The 22,999-nt window shown below is 45.1% G+C and overlaps 1 pseudogene; it reads right to left on the reverse strand.

The window, feature by feature from the left end:
- Positions 1-12,599: 12,599 nt before the first annotated feature.
- Positions 12,600-21,845, reverse strand: LOC118579497 (annotated as a pseudogene).
- Between the last annotated feature and the right edge of the window lie 1,154 nt (positions 21,846-22,999).

The following is a 22,999-nucleotide window of genomic DNA, read 5'->3' on the forward strand; positions in this document are numbered from 1 at the left end:
TGCTAGGATGAACTCTTTGTGCAAGAAAAGTTTTTCTGTCTTGGTTTTAGTACTACATAGGATTCTATTTAAATTGGCATTTTATTTCTTTGTCTCAGACTTTGTATCTGTTCTTTTGGCTCTGGGTCCCCAGGAGCATGGGCTGCCTATTTGCCCTTGTACCTCAGGTGCCATAGATGCAGGTGGTGGGGTAAGACTTAACAGGCTCCTCAGAGGACTTCTATTCCAAGGCCGGCCTGGTCTTTAGTCTCTCCACACAGGACACTAAGGCCTCAAAGCTCTGTCCATGGTCCTGTTATAAAGCAAAAGTACCTGCTGCCTTTGTTAGGTCCTTAGCCTTGTTTGAAAGAGTCACTGTACAAAGTACACTTGTCTATAGTGTGACAAGCAGAATCTGCAGAAGCCAGACTCATCTCTGGGCAGCAGGTACCAATGCCAGGGGGACAACATTCCTGTGATGTTTGGTCACAAAGACCAGTGTCTTGGATCCTCATGAATGAGAGCGTCACCCTCACCAAGACAGTGAGTGGAGAAGGTCTTTGGTCTCTTTGTAGATTTTAGAAAACTAAGGAGGCTGGGGATATGGCTCAGTTGGAAAAGTCCTTGCCACACAAGTATGAGGATCTGAATTCAGACCCCATCACTTGCATAGAAGTCAAGCAGAGAGATGCATGCCTATAACCTGTTATCAGGGTGGCAGAAACAGGAGAATCCCTGGCAATTGCTAGCCAGCAAGCTAGCCTAGCTGAATTGGTGGGCCTCAGATTCAAAGTGAGACCCTGCCTCAAAAGTATGGAGTATTGAGAAATACCACCATTGACCTCTGATTCCACAGGCATGCATGTACACACGTGTATTTGTACCCTCTCACACGCAAATTAAGAATGTAAAATATAATGGCTCTGGAGATCCTGGAAAGGAAAGAGGATGTCAGTGGTGTCTGGAGTCTCAGTAAGGACCCTGTCTAAGGCTGTGCCCACAACAGATGCTTGCTTCAACTCTTGTGTGACAGGAACACTGGGCATTGGGACACTGAGTGAGGAATGCTCTCTTTATTACCTTAGCAACTCTTTCTGTAAATCTACACCTAATTGAAAATAGAAAATTAAAAAAATACATATCTTCAAAATTTTTTCAGAAAGCAAATGAAAATTTGCATAATCTCTTCCTCCGTGAAAATCTGCAACTGCCACCTTTGGTCACAAGAAGAGCTTTTAACACAGGTGGTATTTGCAGCATGGCCCCTATTTCCTAAGCTCAGGAATATGAAGGACAGGGCTAAACTCAAGACAATGTTGTACCCTCAGCTCCTGAGAGCTGGGGAGAGCCTTGAGGGTGTAATGTGAAGGAGGAGAGGAATCAGTAGTGGTCAGAGTGGAGCTAAAGGGGCTTCTCTTCCATCTGACCTCTCAGCCACCCACGGAGGTCCACACTTCCATGGGGGAGATGCCTGGAATTTTCTCAAACACTGCTAGGAAGTAGCAGCTGTTGAGTTATTCATCGGTTAAGTCTCAGCATGGATGAGTGGGCTCCTCAACTGTCCAGTAGCTGGGAAGAAATTTAAGCTGAGTAGGAGGAAAAGAGTGAGAACCTTGCATGTTCTGCTCTGTGAGGAAGGGCTCCCGGGAAGGTGACAGAAGGTTCCGGGGATTAGGTTGTCCCGATCTCCAAGGCTGAAGAGACATGAGGATTCCATATTGCAGCACAACTGTCAACCTTGCTCATTCCAGAATCTGAAGCTGAGAAGCCCTGGGCTGGCTGCTGGGAAGTCCTCAGCTGCCCTGCACACCCAGCAGCGCTGTGGGAAGGACCTTGGAGGAATAACTCCTGATGGATCTTGTGTCTGAAGGCTTCATGCAGAGTTGAAGAAAGCCGGTTCTTCCCAGTCCTCCTGGCACCAGCTGAGGGGACCATACCTGGGTCCAGGACGGCCCTGGGGCCTTTGTAGGATAAGTCACCTGCTCTTTCTGTGCTCTGTGGATCTCATTGAAGCTTCTCCTTACAGAATGTTCCAGAGCCACTTTGAAAGCTCCCAGACCCTCAACCTGCCTCTAAATTTCAATGGATCAATGCAGTCTCCCAGAGCCCCATTTACCTCCCCCTATCTATGTTGAAGCTTCCTGCTAGAAACGACCCCCAAATTCATACCCGAGTGAGACTTAAGGACAGGGCCTTGGGGGGGCATAATTGAGCTTATATAAGGTCATGTGGAGGCTATAACAAGTCTGGTAGCTTTATAAAAAGAAAATGAGACTGAATTGATACCCACGAACTGCCCATATCATGTGATGATCAGACATGAGGTCCTCCCAGAGGCTGGTATCATGTTCCCGGATTTCCAGCCACCAGACTATGAGCCACATAACCCTCTGTTCTTTACAAATGGCCCAGTCTCAGATATTTTGTTAAGGTAACAGAAAACAGATTAAGAAAAACACACATAGCAACAAACTCCAGGGGCTGGGGAGAGGCTCAGTGGTTAAGAGCCCTTGTTGCTCTTGCAGAGGACACAGATCTGGTTTCTGGCACTCATGTGTGGAGGTTCATGAGCGCCTGTAATTTCAGCTCCAGGGATCTAACACCCTTTTCTGGTCTTCAGAGGTACCCACATGCAGGTGCACATGCACACACAGACACATAGGGACATTATATATACGTGTGTATATATATGTAAGTAAAAATAATTGTAAAAAATACCATAAGACTTAAAACCATCTTTTGTCTAATTCCTTTAAAAAAACATTACTTTGTTTTCTGGTTATTTTATGTATGTGTCTTTAGAGCACAGCAGGATTCCTCCTGGGATTGTAATGAAGCTTCTTAGCTTTTTATTTGATTGCAATTTCCTAATATCCATGTTTGGCTTAGCCATGTGTTAATAACAAAACTCTGGGTAGAATTCATAGCTCTTAGGCCCCAGTGAATGGTTCTCCCTGACTCCAGATGCTTTTCAGTCATGCTGGCTCCCTGGGAGGACGTGGGTAGTCAGAGCATGGCTGAGATCTCCCACTCTCCTCTGGACTGTAGGTTCAGCCTCACTGGCACACAGCCCACATTTTAAACATTCCAGCTCTGTCTTCTTTGCGGACTTTACACCTGCATTTTGGAGGGGGCAGATTTTTCTTTTAGAGTCCACAGCTCAATTATACAAGAGATTTCCATGCAGAAGATGATCCCCGTTGGATTAGGATAGCACAAGCCTGTGGCAGGAGTGATGATGAGCCTTGTCCCCAGAAGCACACATATCAAGAGCTTGGAAGGTTGTGTTACTTCCTTGTCTAGGAAAATAGACCCAAAATAATACCCTGGAGTGACTTCTAAAACACAGTGTCAGTTGCTCTCTGTGGCTATGATAAAACACCACAACAAAGCAATTGCTGAAATAATGAGTTCATTTTGGCTTATGGTTTCAGAGGGTGAAAGTCCATAAGAGTACATGGCATGGCAGCAGGCAGCTGGAACAGGAAGCTGGGAGATGACATCTTTAGCCACACAGAGAGCAGATTCACATACTAGAAATAGGAAGGACTATAAACCCTTAAAACTCATCCCCAGGGATGTGCTTCCTCTAGTAAAACTGCACCTCTTAAAGATTCTGCCCCATCTCCAAACATTGCCACTAAATGTTCAAATTCATGGGTGTATAGGGGACAATTCTCATTCAAACTACCACACATTGCAAAACCCATCTGCAGAGTATTGACTCTTATGGAGATTTCTTTGGAAAGCCACATGTTCTAAACAGGCTGTGCATATAGGCAACTTCGAGAATCCTCTAAGATCTTGTCTTTTGTATTGGCCACAGCCTTCCTCTGCATTTGGCTTCAATCTTGGGCAATTTTGATATTTCAAAAACTATATTTGGATTTTGGGGACAGATAAACCATTTGAAGCAACTCAGAGGTAGTGTTTAAGAGTTTTGAATGAAAGCATGGGTGAATGGCCTAAGGGGCACTATCAAAATGAATCTGATGACTTTCTGGTGGGATGTATGGATGTGAGTGTATAGTCATCTCATCCAGGCTGCATTATAAATCACCACAAATTAATGAAAAACTGCAGTCATTACTTTCCATCTATTTTTCATGGTGCTTGAGAAAGACCAGCCCAGGCAGTTTGGGCTTGACAACTCTTGCTTAGCTGCAGTAGGACATTAATGGGTTGCTTTGTTTGAGGAAGAGATATGCACTGGAGCCCTCTGACTGTGTTGTATTTAGGGATGCTTAGGGTTATGTTTAGAGATCCACTGGAGACCCAGCTAGGGTGGCTGGGGACTCACCAGTACCTCAAGGGACTTTTATGATTTATTTGGGCTGAGATGAGGCACAGGGGAGGAGGGTGGTGGCTGCAGTGCAGGAAAGTCTGGGCAGAAGACCCAGAGGCTTGCAAGAATATGACTGACTCACTTAGAGAACTGTGAAGGCTTTTTATGCCCAGATGCATAGAAACGGAGGGATATGTGTGAAGACTGGCAAGGGGTCTGACTTTGGAAGGACATGAAGTGACAGAAGGATTATAGAGAGACCAAATGGAGGTTAGTAGGGACTGTCACAGGGTTCGGGCTGATTCCCAAGGATGACGAGTGGCTGGCATTAGGCAGGGGTGACTCTGAGGGCTGTGAAGGAGGTATATCTTCTGGTCCTCAGTGAGTGGAAGGAGCATCAGACAATACCCAGGTTGGCCTGGGAGGCTGATAGATGCAGGTCCTTCCTCAGTGGGGGAAAGTGTGGCAAATGGCAAAGGGTTCAAAAACCCTCGTTTACTTTTGGATATAGAGAGTGGATAGTATTTGCTATTTCAGGAAAAACATTTTGTTTCCACTTTTAGATGATTGCTTTTTGTCACTGTCTAAGAAGCGAGTAATTTAAATAAAGATATTTACACTTTAAGGCTTTCTTAGAACTTCCAAACAGAGACATATGCGTAAATGCCAAGCAGAAGTTTCCAGTCAAATCTTGCTTTTCTGATGTTTTCCCTTTGGGGAAACTTGACCTTGGTTTGTGGCTTTCTAAAGCCACACCTCAGTGAGTCTGGGCTTTAGACTAAATGTCAGTGGTATCATAGTCTTGGGAAGGCTGACTGGATTTAGAGTGGAGACGCTCAATATGTCTCTTTAAATCTAAATTTTAGAGTCAATTCTTTTTTCTCCCCTTAAGTCAGTCCTATGCAATATTTGGGAAATATTAGAAATGAATTTCTTTATTGGAAATGTGTCTCATAGTCACACAGCCCTAGGCACAGGGTACTTCTCTCAATGACTTTTGGACATCTTTATAATCTGGGATGCCTGGGACTTTGCATGAGCAGAGGGAATGTATGGCCGGCATGGTGACAGTCCTCATGACATAGATGTGGGGAAAGACAGCCAGATCAGCACATGACAAGGCCTGGGATGGTTACTAAATGCTGAGACAAGTCTCCATTTCCTGCTCGGCACAGCATCTTGTCCCTCAAACTGCCACACCCTTTACAACCAACATAAGCCTTGTTGACACATCTGCTGGACCACCCCTACCTCATCTCCCTCCTGGGCCTTCCTGGGTAGCTTCAGGCCTGTTTATTTTTGTGCCTCTGGGCATAGGCTGAGTACAAAGGATGGATCTGTTCTTTGACCTGATGGTTAATACCACTTGAGGCTTTGTTGGCTTTTCCTAGTTTTTGCCATAATGTCTTGCTGTGTTTGCACCCAGGGGATATTTCAGTCACACACATAGAACCTGCACCTTAACCACACTGGGTTAGAGCTGCGTTTTAAGGTATTGAAGTGCTTATCTTGAGAAGGATTCTAGCACCATAGCATATTGTCAGGAGCAGCTGGAGAGTCAAGGTTGTGATTGAAATGAGATAATTCAAAAGAGTCAGATCTCTCAGAACATGTAAATGAGGGATTGGGAAGACAGCTGAGCTGGTAAACCACTGCCTTGCAACAACAAGCATATGAGGTTGATCCCCAGAACCCACATTTAACAAAATCTGGGCATAGTGGGACATACTTGTCGTTCTAGCACTGGGAATACTGAAAGTGACAGGTCTAGGAGTTGCTGGCCAACCTGCCTAGCCTTGGTGAGTTCCAGGTCAATGAGAGACCTTGTCTGAAAAAAAAAAAGGTGGACCTATGCATGATGAATAACACCTAATATTGTCCTTCAGTACATGAGATAGGTGGATAGAGAGAGACACACACAGAGACAGACAGACAGACAGGAAGACAAGATTGTGCTCTTTAATGACAAATCATGACTCAACCCTGTCATGAAGTTGTATCATTGTCTACCTTATAGACTCCTTGGCAGAGCAGAAGCTGTCTGGTAGGAATACCCAAGGCCACCCTAGGGCTTTCATTCAAGGCTCCAGCTGTCCAAAGGGATGGCTAACATAGAGAACCATGAGTGAAACTGGCTTCTCAGATTCTGTTGTGAGTTACTGAGAAGTCAAAGTATCGGTTCCTCATGAACACGGTCACTAGACATCTTGAGTGGGGCCTAGGCTGTGTCCAGGGTCCTGACTCAGGCTGCCCGTCCATGAGCACATTATGGTGCTTTGGCAGTTGTAGGAACAACTGGGCACTCTCACCCTCCTGCCTCATCACTTGAGGATGGTGAGACTCTTCCACGGGACAGGTAGGGAGACTTCTGTAGAGCAGATGAATTGGAAGGGTCTGAGGGAATAGTCTCAGCCTCAAAGCAAAAGCACACTGATAATGACTGATTTCCTTGGTTGCAGAGAACCCTAGTTTCCTGTGGTTTGGATACCCACTACTCAGTGCAGCCCATGGTCCCACAGCATCCAATTCACTTGGGAGCTTCCCAGAATGCAGACCCTTGGGCCCCACCAGACCACCAGACTTCATGGCAGCAAGGCCACTGTTGCACAAACTGGTCTGATAAGCTTACCATTAGGTGCCTCAAGTACGCTCCACTGTCATTGCCATGGATGATCAGGATGCTATGTCCCTAGACTTTCAAGAGCTAAATGTCAGCACACAGGATGGACCTGCAGAGGCTTCTTCTGGCAGCAGCATGGGATGCACCACTGGGCACTTGTGACCAAGCACGGTTAAATTGCTGCACTCTGAACAGAATTCAAGCTCCTAGGATTAAGTGAATAGAGAATGGTGGGGAAGGAACATCAAAGGTCAAACCCAAGGCCAGAGCCCAGTTTGTTGACTCATTTCCCATGTTTCTGCCACTGTCTATCAGAGAAGAGACAAGCAAACTATGCTATTTAGAGCCACCAAAAGCCCTTTAATAGTGCATCTAACAAAGAACAGAGTCTTATGGTCCATAGGCCACCCAAGGAAAATAAACATAACATTTTAGCTCAAAGTCTCCTCTGGAGGCCACTGTTGGTGGAGCAAATTTCCTCACTTGAGTGTGACATAGCAAAGTGACAGGAGGGATATTAGTTCATTCACAGCCTTGTTCTTGAAAAATGTGAGGAAAAGTCACTTCATTTTCAAGCATCTTGGGAGTGATTGCCCTTTCACAGAGAGCTATTGTAAGGACCTGTTGCCCACAGTTGTCTGTAAGGGTGACCTGTGAACTGAAAAGAACTGGGGACAGAAGTCAATACTGTTGAGGAGCTTGTAGCCAGCCACAGGAAGGGGCCCGGAGGGAATTAGGTGGCAGTTTCAGAAACAGGGTTCTCTGCATTCAGCTGCACTTCTGCCACTGGGTTCCTCCAGACTCAAATTCTAGGATGATTCAGAACTTGCCCTTGAAGAGGTCATTCCTCATGAGCCTCTGGGAGCTACTCACTGTTGTTAAAGCTATCTGGTCCTGATAGGGTGGTTGCAAGTGTTACAGATCTGGAGTGAAAGGTATCCTGACTTATCAGGAAGTCAGGTTATACCTAAAACTGGGGTCCAGTAGGGGGTGGTCTCCCCACAGGACGTGCTACTTTCCAAGAGAGACCCATTACAGCTGAGTTCTGCTCTTCTCCCCAGGGAGTTTCCCGGCAGGGGTATCCATTTCTTCTCAGCTCTGGCCCAAGTTGTTACTTCTTCTGCTTCACTTTGCCAAGGGGAAATGTAGCAATGTGCTCCAGCTCCAGAGAGAAGTTGTTACTTCTTCTCTGCTCCCAAAGGAGTTTCCCAACAATGGTGTTGGTTGCTTCTTCTGCTTGGCTCCCCTAAGGGAGCTCCCCAGTAGAGATTCTGTTCTGCACTGGCAAAAGAAGGTCTTCACCCAAAATTCTTTCAAGAGATTTATTTTGGAAGGAGGAGTCCAGGAGAGTGGCTGCCTCTGCCAGGATGGAGAAGGACAGCTGACAACTGAACAGGCAGAGGGGCTTATATAGGGCTTCTTAGGGAGGAGTTTTTCCAGGGAGAAGATTTTCAGGGAGGGAACTGGTCAGATTTTGATTCCCTTGATCTTAGACAAGCTCAGACTGGCTGGATTTTGTGCTCAGGGATTAGCTGGTTTTCCTGCTCAGGGATTGGTTGATTTTGTGTTCAGTTGGTCAGGGGCAGAATTGGCTCTGGTTCCAGGGCCAAATTGTGTTTCTTTGGCTCTGGTTTCAGGTTCAGGGTGTGTTTCTTTGGCTGTACCCTTTACCCCATAGTGGACTTGCCCTTTCTCTTGTGGAAAGGGCTGCCATCTTGGACTTAAGCTCCAGGGTGACCTCCAGTTCACCTTTATTAACTCTCCCTTTGAAGCTCTTCTTAAAAATCTGTGCACAACCAAGCCCCTGTGCTGTGAGTAGGAAATGGTTGCTTTGCCTCCACTATGAGATTTGAGAGGTCCATATTGATTCTTTGCAAGAGTTCAGTGAACTCTTTCAAAGCCACAGAGCACTCTATCATTGCAAGATTTAATGCAGCCCAGGGTGCCCCATGCAATGATGGACTTAAGCTCTTGTCATTGACATTAGACAGCCAGCAGATGTTCCTGTTGTATCAAGGGTATGGACACTTGCTCTTGCCCGTGAAGACCATCTTATAGATGAACAGAGTGCTCAACTGGGCCTGGGGATGTACCTTGATTAGTAGCCTGACCAACTGGGATTGAGGATGTAACTTGATTAGTAGACTAGCCAACTGGAATGGGGGATATGCCTTGATTAGTAGACTGGCCAACTGGGTCTGAGGATGTACCTTGATTAGTAAACTGGCCAACTGAGGTTGAGGATATACCTTGATTAGTAGACTAGCCAACTGGAGTTGGGAATGTATCTTGATTAGTAGACTGGCCAACTAGAGTGGGAGATATGCCTTGGTTAGTAGACTGGCCAACTGGGGTTGAGGATGTACCTTGATTAGTAGACTAGCCAACTGGAGTTGGGAGTGTACCTTGATTAGTAGACTGTCCAACTGGGCCTGGGGATATACCTTGATTAGTATACTGGCCAACCAGGCCTGGGGATATACCTTGATTAGTAGACTGGCCAGCTGGGGTTGAGGATGTACCTTGATTAGTAGACTACCCAACTGAAGTTGGGGATATGACTTGATTAGTAAACTGGCCAACTAGGCTTGGGGATGTACCTTGGTTAGTAGAGTGCCTGCCTAGCTTGCACAAAGCCTTGTGTTTTATTCCAAACATGACACTAGTTTCATTATTTTGGAGCATGATTGGAGTCCCAGCATTTGGGAAGTGGAGGTAGTAGTAGAATCATCAGTTCAAGGTCATCTCCAACTATGTAGCAAGTTAAAGTCCAACCAGGACTCTGTCTCAAAATAAGTAAATGAATGAACAAACCAAAAAACTCAAGAGTTGCCAACTGGACCATGCCTTATGAGAACCCACATGCTAAGTCTCTCTTGAGGGCTTCTTCAGTTACCCATAAATAGAATCATCTTTAACATGGTGTCCTGCATAGCATTCTTGATGGACAAGGTGCCATTTTAACTCCTCTTGGCAAGTAGAATCTGCCAGGCAAAGCCCAGGGTCAGCCATCCTTCAGGCAGAGTTCCACTATCTCCTTGTGTCATTCATCCTTACCTTTATACTAGGCCTTGGGGAAACTGCGTATTTGTCAATACCCATGTCCACAAGTACATACCAAGCACCTATCACAGTATGTACCTATTAAGAACTTGAGGACTACAAACGTCATGTAAAGCAGAGTGTCAACACATTTACTGTCTATTGTGAGGAAACCAAGACACATCACACTACATTCCACAGAAGACCTGTGGACAAACCTAGTGTGTGTCACTAACTGCAAGGTCAAGAAGTTAGAAACTTGGTACATGCCATCTAAACCAGGATTTGGAGCCTTTTACTCACTCTCTGAGGACCAGCTAGTAAAAATTTTAGGCTCTGTGGTCCAGATGGTCTCTGTCATAGGCACTCAAGTGTCCTGGTGTGAAAACAGTTTCAGATGATATGTAAATGAATGTGTGTGGCTGTGTGCCAATAAAACTTTATTTACAAAAACAGGCAGCAGGCTGGATTCAGCCCAGGTAAGGTTGCCAGAGTTAGCAAAGAAAAACTCCAAGCCTTCCAGTTGAGTGCAAATTTTAGAGAAATGGTAGACACATTTTTCGGCATGTCCCAAACATTGCAGGAGGTGCACACACACACACAGGGTAGCTGCTGTTTTATCTGGCAGCCCTGAAGTCGACTGGCATCTGATTTGAATTAATGGATATTCTGAGCGGGTTTGTTAAAATGTTTGGCCTTGACCCCAATAATCTATGACTTGGGGGAAATCAAAGTAATTTTCCAACAAAGGCTAGAAAAAAGGGAACTGGATCTCAGAGATGAAGGAGATTTATCCAACAGAGACTGGTCAGGGACAGTTGGCCAAGGATGAGGCACTAGGTTCTTCCAGGCTTGAGGTCCTCATGCCTGAACTGGAGTGTCCTTGAGGCACTGACAGTACAGGCTCTGGGACTACATGCCCCTCTGGGAAGTAGTGGACCTGCATACAAGGGGGCCCTGGCCATCTTCCTCAGGGCAATTGTTTGCTCACCACGTGTATCTTGTCTTCTCAAGGACAGCACAGGTTATTCTTGGAAATGGGCCAAATAAATGTTCAGCCTTTCGACCATTTGGTACATCAGTTCCCAGCAAATCCAGAAGATGAGGGTGGGGCTTGGTGTCGCTAGCCTCGTGTGCACACAGAAAGTACACATGTAATTTAAAGATATCTATAGATTTAAAACATCTTTCTATCTGAGTTCGTGAGACAGAATGCAATCAACTTTTTCACTCAATTCTAAAATAGCATAAATGACCCAGGACAAGTGTCCAGGGGAGTTGAGACACAGATGTGGTGTCAGAAGGAGCCCTTAGTCCTTCCCCCACGTACTTGCTCTCTGAAAGGTCTTAGAGTCTCCTTTCCCTGTGACCACCCTGGGCATGAGGCATGTCATCATGTCCTCACTGATAAGAGATTGCCTAGCACAGCTTTGAGCACACAGCATTCCTACGAGTGCCTGGCTGGTGGGGCCACACATAACTCTTGATATTCCACAAGCAGGTGGTGGGCAGTTTGCACAGCATTCTGTTCAGGTAATCCAGGGAGCAAGATTTCCTGGGACACAGTGGCACTGACTGACCAAAGGGAAATCCTTGGAGTGCACACAGCAGAGAATTAAGAGACAGATGCCAAGTGAGGGTGGGTAGAGAACCTTGGACTTGCTCATCATCTTCCATGGGCTTGTCAGTAAACCAGCATTTTAGGATACCTTGCCTTTGAGAGGCGAATGTGTCAACCCACCTAACTCCATGATGAAGGAAATACCAAAAGCATTTCAAAAATCTCAGATAGCTAATACTTAAAAACCAAATCTCAATCCTTTCTTTCCTCCTAGATACCTACAACAGAGTCCTTTTGGATGTCTGGTGAAACCTTCAGATTTTAAAGTGAGTGGCAGAGGAATGCTTGACCACTGCAGCCCCTTAGCAATGTCTGAGCTTGTGGCTGAGTTTTCCACGGCTGCTCAAAGACAATCAAAGGCTTTGTCCACTCCAAAGATAGTGATGCTGGGGGATGTAAAACATTCGGACTTCCTTGTTTGACTTTCTTCTCTCCCTATTGCATTCTTCAAAGGATGAAGGGCACACTAACAAACTCCCCCAGTGGTGACAATTAGGGGCAATTTGTGAACTAAAATTTGCCAGTGCTTTATTGCTTTGCAGCTCACAGTCTGCCACCACAGTCTCCTTTAAATCCGTGCTTCAGGGGAAGCTGCCTATTGGAAGGATTTTCTGCATTGCACACTTGTCTCTTCAATGGTGAGCTGCCACATGGTGGGTCTTAGAGAAGAGATTCAAGTCCCATTGAGCCATACGTATTGGACACTCATTCCAGTTATAAATTACAAGGTACTTAACTAACTTTTTATTTGTACAGATAAAAATACAGATAATAATAGTAATAACAACAACAACAACAACAACAACAACAACATGGTTGAACCCAAATGAGAGACTAGGTAAGTCTTGTGTCTTTTTTTCTCAATAAAATATCCTTTTATTTATGAAAATAAAATGTTTTGAAATACCAACAGAAGACTAGAAGACAATGACAAAGTCAGTGGCAGAGGTCATCTTTAAGAAGTGAAAAAAAAATAGGGCTGGTAGTGGCTTCATTCCCCCTTTTTTGTGATGAATATGTTAATTTTAGAACCAGGAAAGAAAAGCTAGTGACTAACTCCAAGATTTTCTGTTGATATTTTGAACATCTAATAAAGCATCCCTTGTTGACATTCTACAAATGATACCATCCCATAATGCCCCCAATTCTCTCTTCTTGTGGTGACAGTTTGTATATGTCTTTGGCTTCTGAGAGCTTTGTTATTTCGGGAAGATTTTCCAAAGGCACCTGCTGGCCTTCCATGTGAGATATTAGGTATCCTTGATGTATTTGTTTACCCCTCTTCTTCAGTGTGAACAATCAGCACTAAAGTGTCACTTCCTGAGATACTAAATTTCTTAAAAACCTCTGAAATATTATTATTTGGGGAGAGACTGGAGATAATTTCAGTAGGCAGAGTTCTAGTCTCCATTTCCCCCCAAGTTTGTAGAGATGAGTGCCTTTGTTCACTACTACAATATCTGCAATGGATTGACAACCACATTAGGGTTTATCAATGAACCCGCCATACATCCTTCCACGGCCTTTTTTCTCAAGTGTCCTGAAATTTTTTGCATCTTTAAATCACAGAAGGGTCACCCTGCATTGAGGAAACAGGTCCAACTGCTGTGATAACTGTATGCCATAGATAAGGAGGAGTCCAGTACAATCCCGTCCTCAGGAAGTTAGAAGAGGAGGGTCAGAAGTTCAAGGTTGGAGGAGGTGGGGACCAAGGGTCTTTACAGGCTAGATAATGACATCAGGCTCCCTTCCATCTCAGAAAAACGTTTCACTAAAATATTTTATTAAGTTACTTTTGGTGATAGGGGAGTTTAGCTAGTTGTCTTTTTTTAAAAATCTCTTTTCTTTTATTCAAAAAAGTATTTTTCATATAATATGTTTTGATCATGTTTTCCCTTCAGCTACCTCCAGATCTTCCCCATCTCCCTACTCATCCAACTTTATTTCTCTCTCTCTCTCTCTCCCTTAAAAATCCCATGAAACCTCAAAAATGAAAACAAACAAAAAGAAAAAATGCCCAAACGAAATGAAACAAAAGGCACCCCCCAAATAAATCCCATGGAATCAATTCTGTGTTGACCAACTACTCCTAGGAATGGGAATCACCCAGGAATGTGGTTGATATACCCAGTGACACTCCATTGGAGAAAACTGACTATCCTCCTCCCAGCAGTTACCAAATGCAAATAGCTTCTTGGTTAGGGGCGGGACTTTGTTTCTACCTCCCCCTCTCAGTGCATGGATCCTGTCTGGCTTGAACCTATGCTGGTCTGTGCATGCTACCGTAGTCTCTGTGAGTTCATACGTGGTGCATCTGTCCTGTTGTGTCTGGAAGACACTGTTTCCTTGGACTCATCCACTACCTCTGGCTCTTATGCTCTTCCACATAGGTCCCTGAGCCTTGAGTGGTGGAGAGCTTAATGAAGACTGCATATTCACGACTATGTGCTCCAAATCCTCTCACACTCTGCATATTGTCCAGTTGTGGGTTGCTGTGATAATGCCCAAATACTGCAAAAGCAGCTTTTCTGATGGTTGAGTGAGTCATTAATTTATGGGTATAGCAGAATGTCATTAGGATTCATTTTATTGCTATATTACTTCAGCAGAATATTAGTATTAGGTGATAGTGATGCTACCCTAGGCCTGTGACCTATGTGGTCTCAGGTTCATGGCCACTTTAGCAGTGTTAGGTATGGGTTCCATCTCATTTTAAAAAGTGGTTGGTTACTCCCACACCATTTGTGCCTCTATTGCCCCAGTATATCCCACAGGCAGGTTGCTGTTGGAGGTTTCAGGGTTTGTGGCTGGGTGATACTGTGGATTAACCTTTCTCCTCTGGTAGCATGCAGAGTACCTGTTAGCATCATGAATGCTAGTCACTAGGGGTGAAGCTTCTAATTTGACACTAGCTTGATTTCTCTGTGTTTGATGGCCTAAGTCAGTGTTGCATTCAGTAGCAACAGGAACTTGCTATCAGACTGTTGAAAGCAACTAATAGCCTGTGATGTCTAGGGGAGTCAATGGGATCCCCTTTGCCAGTGACTCAATAAGATGTAACCTATTCCTCTAGAGGCTTTATTTCGGTGGCAGAAGATGTCTAGTTGGGACATTATCTCTCCACTTATATGATGACACCATATAAATTCAAATATGTATATATTTTAGAAGGCTTCTACAATAGTAGGTTTCCATGAATTTTCAAAATCCCTTTATTGTTAGTTTTTCTTCCCCATATTAGTTTTCTTAATTCCTAATTTTATCCTCTCTCCTATTCCCCTCCCCATTTAATTCTTCAATTCTAGGTTTCCCTTTGTCTCTCCATCTCCATATCAATATGTTCTATTTTCCCTTCTCTGGGAGACCATCTACTCCCCCCATGTCCATTACTAAATACCAAACCTAACCTCTGTGGTTATTCAGATTGTAGCACACTTGTCAAAAGCTTAAAGGCTAGTGTCCAAATATAAGAGAAAACATGCAATATTTGTCTTTGGGGGCCTGAGTTACCTCACTCAGGATAAAGAAGTCTTGTGTCTTGACAGTAGCTGCCTAAGAAATCCATGAACCATCAAGTCTAACAAGTGTTTATTCATGTAACTGGCAGAACATTAGAATCTAAAAGTGTACAATGACCAAACACATCTAGGACCAGCACTCCTCTGAGTGGGTATTTCAGTGAGATTTTCTTTCTTCTGAGGCTCCATGGTATCATGGCCTTTCACACCTGGACTATGGGCTACATTAACATTACCTTCCTGTGACACTTATCTTGTATATTTAGTTGGCTGGAAGTCTAATGCTAATGAGATAGAACACTGCCAGGTTCTGAGGAGCCTCAGACTTAAGCACAGTTAATTCCTCTTTGAGATCCTTGATCACTGATGTTGCAAGATCAAATAACCAACTAATTAAAATCAATGTCCACCTTCCATTGAAGTCATTATGGGCCCTCCCTTGAGGAAGTGGTTTTCTGAATTTGCAATCTGTGGGGAATACTTTTTCCTCCTCAGATCACGTGAGTGGGAAAATGGGGAGCCCAAGGTTCTTGTTTCTTTTCTGTGTCAAAGGACATTGTTATCACTTGAATATTTTGTTTTCCCAGCTGTACATCCCACAGATGCATGGCTGCTAAGTTTTGCTGTGCAGCAAAGTTGCAGGCACATGTGTTAATGTTCATGAAAGCTATTGGGAAAACAGCCAGTATGCATTTGTGATGGTGATTGCCAGTGGTTTTGTTGAAGTCGTCCTTCAGGTTGGTATGTGAGAAGGTGTATGTACATGCTTGTGGAGTGTGTGTGTGTGTGTGTGTGTGTGTGTGTGTGTGTGTGTGTGTGTTTCTCAAGGGTGGGTCCAGAAAGGAATCAAAGCATAGAGAGCCCAGGAAGAGTTAGAGCCAGGTTTCTGGAGGTTCACTGCTGGTGGGCCCTGGGAGGAAATGGGGGTGCTGTCAACCCTGCCACACACCCCTGGAATGGACAGAGCCTAGTGTGTGTGTGGAAGCAGGTGTTTGGGATCCAAGAAAGAGGCATAAATGAGTCTCAGATACTTAGAACCTGTAGCTCGTTGGGGTGTTATACATGGCTAGAAAGGGCTGGAGAAGACAGGACTTATGAAGCCTGTGTGGAAGCAGCCAGCCACTCCACAGTGATTTTCACATGCTCAGGAGCAGCTGCTGCTGTGACAGAAGGCTGTGAGGATCAGTGACTATGATCCCCATATCCAGTCAATCTGATATGTCACCTGAGGTCCAAGGGAAGGTCAAGCTGACTGAAATTGTGTTTCATCTACCTTGAAAGAATGGGAGCCTGAAATAGAAAGTACATTGAAATCCACAAACAAACAAATGGAATGTATCTCTCATGCACCTGAGCCCTGGGAGTGAGATGCACACTTTGATTCCTCTATAGATGGACTTCTGAGTCTTTCTAGAGAGTTCTTTGTTAGAGTCAGTCCCATAAACAGAAAGATAGAAACGAACAAGAAATAAGGGAGGGTGGAGATTCCTGACACACTGCTAAGCTTTAAGTTGACTTGTTCAGCACACTTCCTCCCACACTCCCAGGAAGACAGTGGGCCAGCATGCAAGACACTCTTTTAGTATAGCAGCCTCTGCCTGGGTGCCAGACAGCAAGCCACAGCCCATCTGTAAAACTCAGGCTTGTCCTCGCAGCTGTGAGAGGACAGTCTGGGGTTAGCTTGCAATATGATTCTGATGTGGAGGCTTTCTGGAAGGCATGTGGGTGGTGCCTTATAAGTTAAAACATTTGCTTACTACATATTGCTGCAGCCTCACCCAGAAGGAAGAAAAACTGTGCAGGCATCACTGTGAGTCAGCCACAGGGGCTATTTTCACAACAAAATGAGAAATAGCATGGTTGCCTGTCAACAGGCAGATGTGTGTGTTAATCTGGTAATTAGCATGATGGCATGTAAGTTAATAGATAGGAAAGAATGACTTATACCACAAGATAAAAGTTTATCTTGAAAATGTCATGAGGAGAATGAGCCAGATGTCACTTAAACCAGATGGTTGCAAATGATGACAGTATATACATGATGAATATTGGTACTCAGATCATTCTTCTTTTCGTAGTCTAGGAGCTTAGCCCAGGGAATGGTGCCACCCACAGTGGGCAGATCTTCTCACTTCAATTAACCTAATCAAAACAATCTTCTCTGTGAATAGCCAGAGACCCATCTCCTGGATGACGCTAGAGTTTATCAAGTTGACAACTGAGATGAACCATCACACTCACTGAACCAAGAATGTGCTGTTTCAGCTACACTGGGAGACCAGTAAGCTGGATCTGCCTTTCTCCATCTCCCAGCATTGGGATTACAGATACTGCCACACCTGGCCTTTTATGTAAGTGTTGAGAATCCAAACTCCAGACCTTATGCTTTCACAGCAAACACTTTACCTACTAAAGCCCTCTCCTTATGGCAGACCATGGTTTTTGTTTTTGTTTCATTCTTTCTTCTTCTTCTTCTTCTTCTTCTTCTTCTTCTTCTTCTTCTTCTTCTTCTTTTTTTTCTTCTTCTTCTTCTTCTTCTTCTTCTTCTTCTTTTTTCTTCTTCTTCTTCTTTTTCTTCTTCTTCTTCTTCTTCTTCTTCTTCTTCTTCTTCTTCTTCTTCTTCTTCTTTTCAGCACTTCAGCAGATCTACACAGTGACTTCTGTTGTGTATAGTGAATCATGGGAGAGAAGACCAAATAGAAAGACCCTACAAGAAGTGTCTGTAGGCACCAGGCTAAACTTGCTAAGTTTGTTCACATAGAATGATAGACAGAAGCTGCACAGAACTAATCTGTGATTTATTAATTCAGAGAAAAGGGACATGTATACAGGACTTCACTCACAGCTAATGACAGATACATTTCTTTTCCTCTTAAAAAAATCTTAGCCAGGCGGTGGTGGCACACGCCTGTAATCCCAACACTTGGGAGACAGAGGCAGGTGGATCTCTGTGAGTTCAAGGCCAGCCTGGTCTACAGAGCTAGTCTAGGACAGGCTCCAAAGCTACAGAGAAACCTTGTCTCAAACCCCCCCCCCACAAAAAAAATTCTTATCCAAGCAGCCAGATCATAACAAAAGAGTCACATGATGAACTTGGGACTGGAGCTGTGGACATGGTCTGGCCTATTACAGCAATATCCTACTCCTAGTACCAACTTCTATATTAGTTAGGGTTCTATTGCTGTAAAGAGACACCATAACCATGGCAACTCTTATAAAGGAAAAACATTTAATTGGTGTGGCTTACATTTTCAGAGGTTTATTCCATTATCATCTTGGTGCAACATGGTAGAATGCAGGCAGATATGGTACTGGAGAAGGAGCTGAGAGCACTATATCTTGACCTACAGGCAACAAGAAATGATCTGAGATACTAGGCATGACTTGAGCATATATAAGGCCTCAAAGCCCACCCCCACAGGGACACACTTCCTCCAACAAGGCCACACCTATTTCAACAAAGCCACACCTTCTAATAATGCCACTCCCTATGAGCTTATGGGTACTAATTACATTCAAACTACCACATCATGTGAACAGGTTACTTTCCTGACAAGTGTGCAATCCAGGCTGCTGTCATGGGGTGATTTTTTTCCTTGACAGTTTAGCAACAATTGCAGCTTCAGGTAGGCATAACCCAGACTGCTCATACAGGATGATGCTGCAGTGTGGCTACATGTGCATGTGGCCTTTTCCGAAGATCCCTCCCTACAACCACCCCTCCCCCTCCCCATTACAGAGCTCTGCTCTGGACTCTAGAGGCGATGCTTGGTGCCTGCTACCCCCTAGAACAGCAGCACCCATCACCACCGTGTTTTGTCTCTGGTGAATTTGCTGTGACTCTAGATTCTCAAACTTGAAGGCATTGAAGTGTCACCCACACCAGGAACTTTGGGACGTCATGTAAAACAAATGTCTCTTTAAACAAATCTGAAGGTAAAGATGTGTCTAATGTTACAGGAAATAGTATTTCTGATAATATTCAAGCCCTGACAGAGGTATCTGGGCTGATCAGCAAGGAGAAGAGCAGCCGTTTTCTTCCAGATGGTGCAGCCTCCCCGCCCCCCTCCCCACAGATGCCACTGCACCCACACCACACACTTATCACTCCCAGGAACAGACTCAGGATAAAATCAAACTGTTCTTCAGTTCGCAGTTCCTGGCACAGGTGACTAGGGCATGGGCAGTATTAGACTTGGAGAATTAGAGGGATGTGTGTGTCTGTCGCTGTGCAGGGGGAGGATAGTGAGGCCTCCTTCTTTTCCTGGGTCCTCCTGTGGGCAGGGGGGGCAGGGCACCAGCTTGACTTGGACATCCTGGACTGGTAGAGACAATCAATCAGACACAATGTCCCTGACATCCCTCTCTTCAGCGAACACTTGAGAAATTCAATGCTGTAAGTTTTCCTGTGGGTATTCTGAATGGGGTGTCTGGAGCTCCACTTGTGTCCACTTTTCAGAGCTCTTAGGAACAACTGTCCAATGATTTCTTGCTGACACCGAAGGAGAAACAAGTCCTTAATCAGGACTTCTTTCATTTCCACAAGGATGGCTACGGGCTTGGTCACAGAAAGGGTGGAGCAGGAAGGGGCCGTCTATTGTGCCGCCATTACATCTGAGGGTCCAATCGTGAAAAACACTCATCAATATAGAAGAACAACACAGAGGACTCACCATTGGCCTTAGGACAACCCCTTTAAGGTATGCTGTTCACATCAGTCTCTGTGACTGTTCATGGGTCACATGATGATAATGCAGCCACAGCCTCTGCTGCAGTGAGCACACAACTTCACCTGCCTTCCCTGCAGGCTGCATTTCTGCATAGCCTTTGCAACCACAGAATTGGTTGCAGTTCTGTACCTATGGTAGTACTGCTACCAGATGATTGGGTGACTGTTTCTTCTTATTGGGCACGTGGTGACTTTTATTTCCACTATCCAGTCCTATGCAATGGTTTGGTAGTTTCCTGTTCCAGCAGGCAGAATAACCAGTCTCAGTCCATTCCACCCTCGTCTTTATCCTCAACTCCCTCTCCCACCAGAGCCCAGCTCTTGTCTTTTATTGCAGTGCTTAGCAGACTAAACTCTCCCCTCATCCCTAGGGAAGGTCACCTGGCTGAGGTTTTTGCCTCTGACCTTTGTGATAGGCCCCTGGAATCTATTGGGGAGACTGGAGTTCTGTTAAATTCCTAATAGTGTTGAATTGCCACCCACTCTCAAATATATCCAAGTCTTAATTCTCTACCTATGAATGTGGCCTCATCAGGAAGTAGGGTTATTACAGGTATAATTAAGATGAGTCATCCAGAGATGACAGTTTAGCTTCTACATTCATGTCATCAGCATTGTGTGTGTGTGTGTGTGTGTGTGTGTGTGTGTGTGTGTGTGTGTGTGTGTGTGATCCTGACTGAAGCAGGATGGAAGCATAATAAATATTTTGCAGGTCTCCAGAACACCTTATGTCAAGATGCCATCTGCCCAGAGCCGTCTCCCAGTGCCCAGTTTGCACTGACAAGCACACACAGCAGCAGCCACTGCCAGCTCCCCCTGGGCTGGACAGGTAAAGAGCCAAGCCATCTTTCCTGATTCTCAGCTGTGCCATCTCCACTGGGTAAGAAAAGGGAAGAAGAGAGATGCCCTACTCCTGACCCCATTTCTAAGCCATTTACCATCCTAGGTCCTGCCTACTGTTGAGTCTCCACAGGCTTCTCAGGTCCTGGATTATCTATCTGCATCTCACACTTTCCACTGTCCCACCTGCATCCCATTCTCCTCTCCATCCCACCTTCCTGTCCATCCCACCTGCACCCTACCTATCCTCTACCCAACCTGCCCTCCACTCTCACCTCAATCCCACATGTGTCCCATCTTCCTATCCATTCCACATATATCCCAACCCTCCCCACCTCCCCACCTGCATCCCATGCCCCCAGCATCCTAGCCTGCCTTCTTCCTGACCTAAAGCACTGTCTGTCTGTTTTTCTGTCCCAAGTTGGAAAGCTGGAAAGACAGCTATGGATGAAAGGCTCCAAGCCTGAGCCAAGGCTGCTCCCAGCCAGATGTGTAGACTTGAGTTGGCTAGTTGTGAGGAGCTGACCATTCACAGGGTGTATTTGGTGGGAAGAATGATGGGCTCTGGGGAGAATTAAATTCATATAAGGCTGCTTGTATACCATGTACTTTAGAACTCTATGTTGTGCATATAGTCTTTGTAGACTCGTTATTGACAGTTTTTTGTTTTTGTTTTTGTTTTTTAATTTTAAGGTGTAGGGAGAATGAAGCTTGCTTTTCAGTTATGTAAACAAACCGTGCTTCTTCCCAGGAAAATAAAGAGAAAATACAGAGAACAAAGCTTCTCCTTCATGCATTTTGGCGTCCTCACTCTGCAGACAGTTTAGGCTGGATCTAGTCTTGTGTAGGAGCCCAGTGCATATACAGCACAGGTCTTGCCACACAGTAGAGGACTCTGGAGGTGGAGCAAACTTGATGAAAAAAAAAAAAGGGAAACTCAAGTTGAAGTTAAACAGTCTATCTGTGCTGTGGTTTGGAGATGAAAAGCCGGTAGAAGTTATTATTGTCGCTGTCGTGAATAATGGATGAGCTCTGGAGGCCAAGCAAAGCTTTTCTACCACAGAGTCCAAGGTTCCCTTACCTTCAAGTATAATGATCTGTGGCCTGTTCTTGCGGTTTACTGTGCAGTGGGTTCCAGTGGGAAGTGAGGCCAAGGAGCCTTTGCAATCTAGAGAGCCAGAGGTGCCCCCATCAGGCTGGGTGCGGCCCATTGTGGGTCTTTTTGAAACTCTCTCTTGGAAAACATTCCACATTCAGTTGGGCTCCTGTATGTGCTTCTAGGGCTAGGGCGGAGCTGGAGACAATAGGAAGAGCTGGAAGGTAGACAGAGTGGCTCCTCCCCAGGAAACCAGATGATGCGGAGAAAGCCAGGGCTCAGAGAGCTCATGGGAAGGGGCAGGAAAGGTGTTTGCTAACCACAGTTTCAGCAAGGACAGTTAAGTTCAGAGTCTCAGGACCAGATTTTGAGTGGCTCACAAGCAATAATACTGCCTCTGGATAGAAAGGCCCTTACTGTTTCTAGAAGGTGGCCAGTCATGCTGTGTTTTGTTGTGATTTATGATGGAGAACTGTGATCATTGAGAAAAACTGGCAACAGAGAGTTCCTAACACAAAGTTTGGGGTGGCTGTGCTGTCTCCCACTTGGAAATGTTCTGGAAGAATCAGTCCATCCAGCCTCGTCTTCTGATCTCAGCTGAACAAGAGTACTTGGACTCAGCATTCATGCATGAGAGCTGCTCTTTCATGGATGTTTACTCATTCCTGATGGAACTGGGGTCTGGGGATGATGAAAATCATTGTGAGAATCACTATTGCTCATGGTTACACCCTGACTTGGCACTGTCCCTATAGCCATTGTAGCACAAAGGTATCCAGCTGTTGAGACTGCACACATCCTCCAGTCACAGAGCCCTGGGGATAGAAAGTCATGGGAACAAGTGAGGATCTTGTTTTTCTGGATGCTAATTCTCTGTGGCTCTTTCTTTCCCCCACCCTGAAGCACATGAAGACCTCTGGTCCCTAAGTTCCCCAAATAATGAGCTGTCTTGTCCTGTCTTTCTTCTGGTCCAGCCGGGAGGAAAAGCGAGAGTCCCACCTGGGCCAATGGGGTCTTGAGGGCACCAACAGTTTTGTTCTTGATGAAAATCAGTTGATCTGTGCATTGAGGTGGGCCTGAGTCCTGGAATCCTAATTCAGAATGGGCAGGTTGGAGAGCCACAGACCTGGGAGCAGGCACCCATTCTTCTCTGCATTAAGGAGGTATCAACTACAACATCACAACCACCTCAAAGCTGTCCACAGCAAATCAGGGAGTCTGATCCTTCTTTAGTGTGGCATGTAGCTTGGGGCACTTCTCAAGCCTGTG

This window comes from Onychomys torridus, chromosome 3, assembly GCF_903995425.1.
Source record: "Onychomys torridus chromosome 3, mOncTor1.1, whole genome shotgun sequence".
Taxonomy (NCBI): Eukaryota; Metazoa; Chordata; class Mammalia; order Rodentia; family Cricetidae; genus Onychomys; species Onychomys torridus.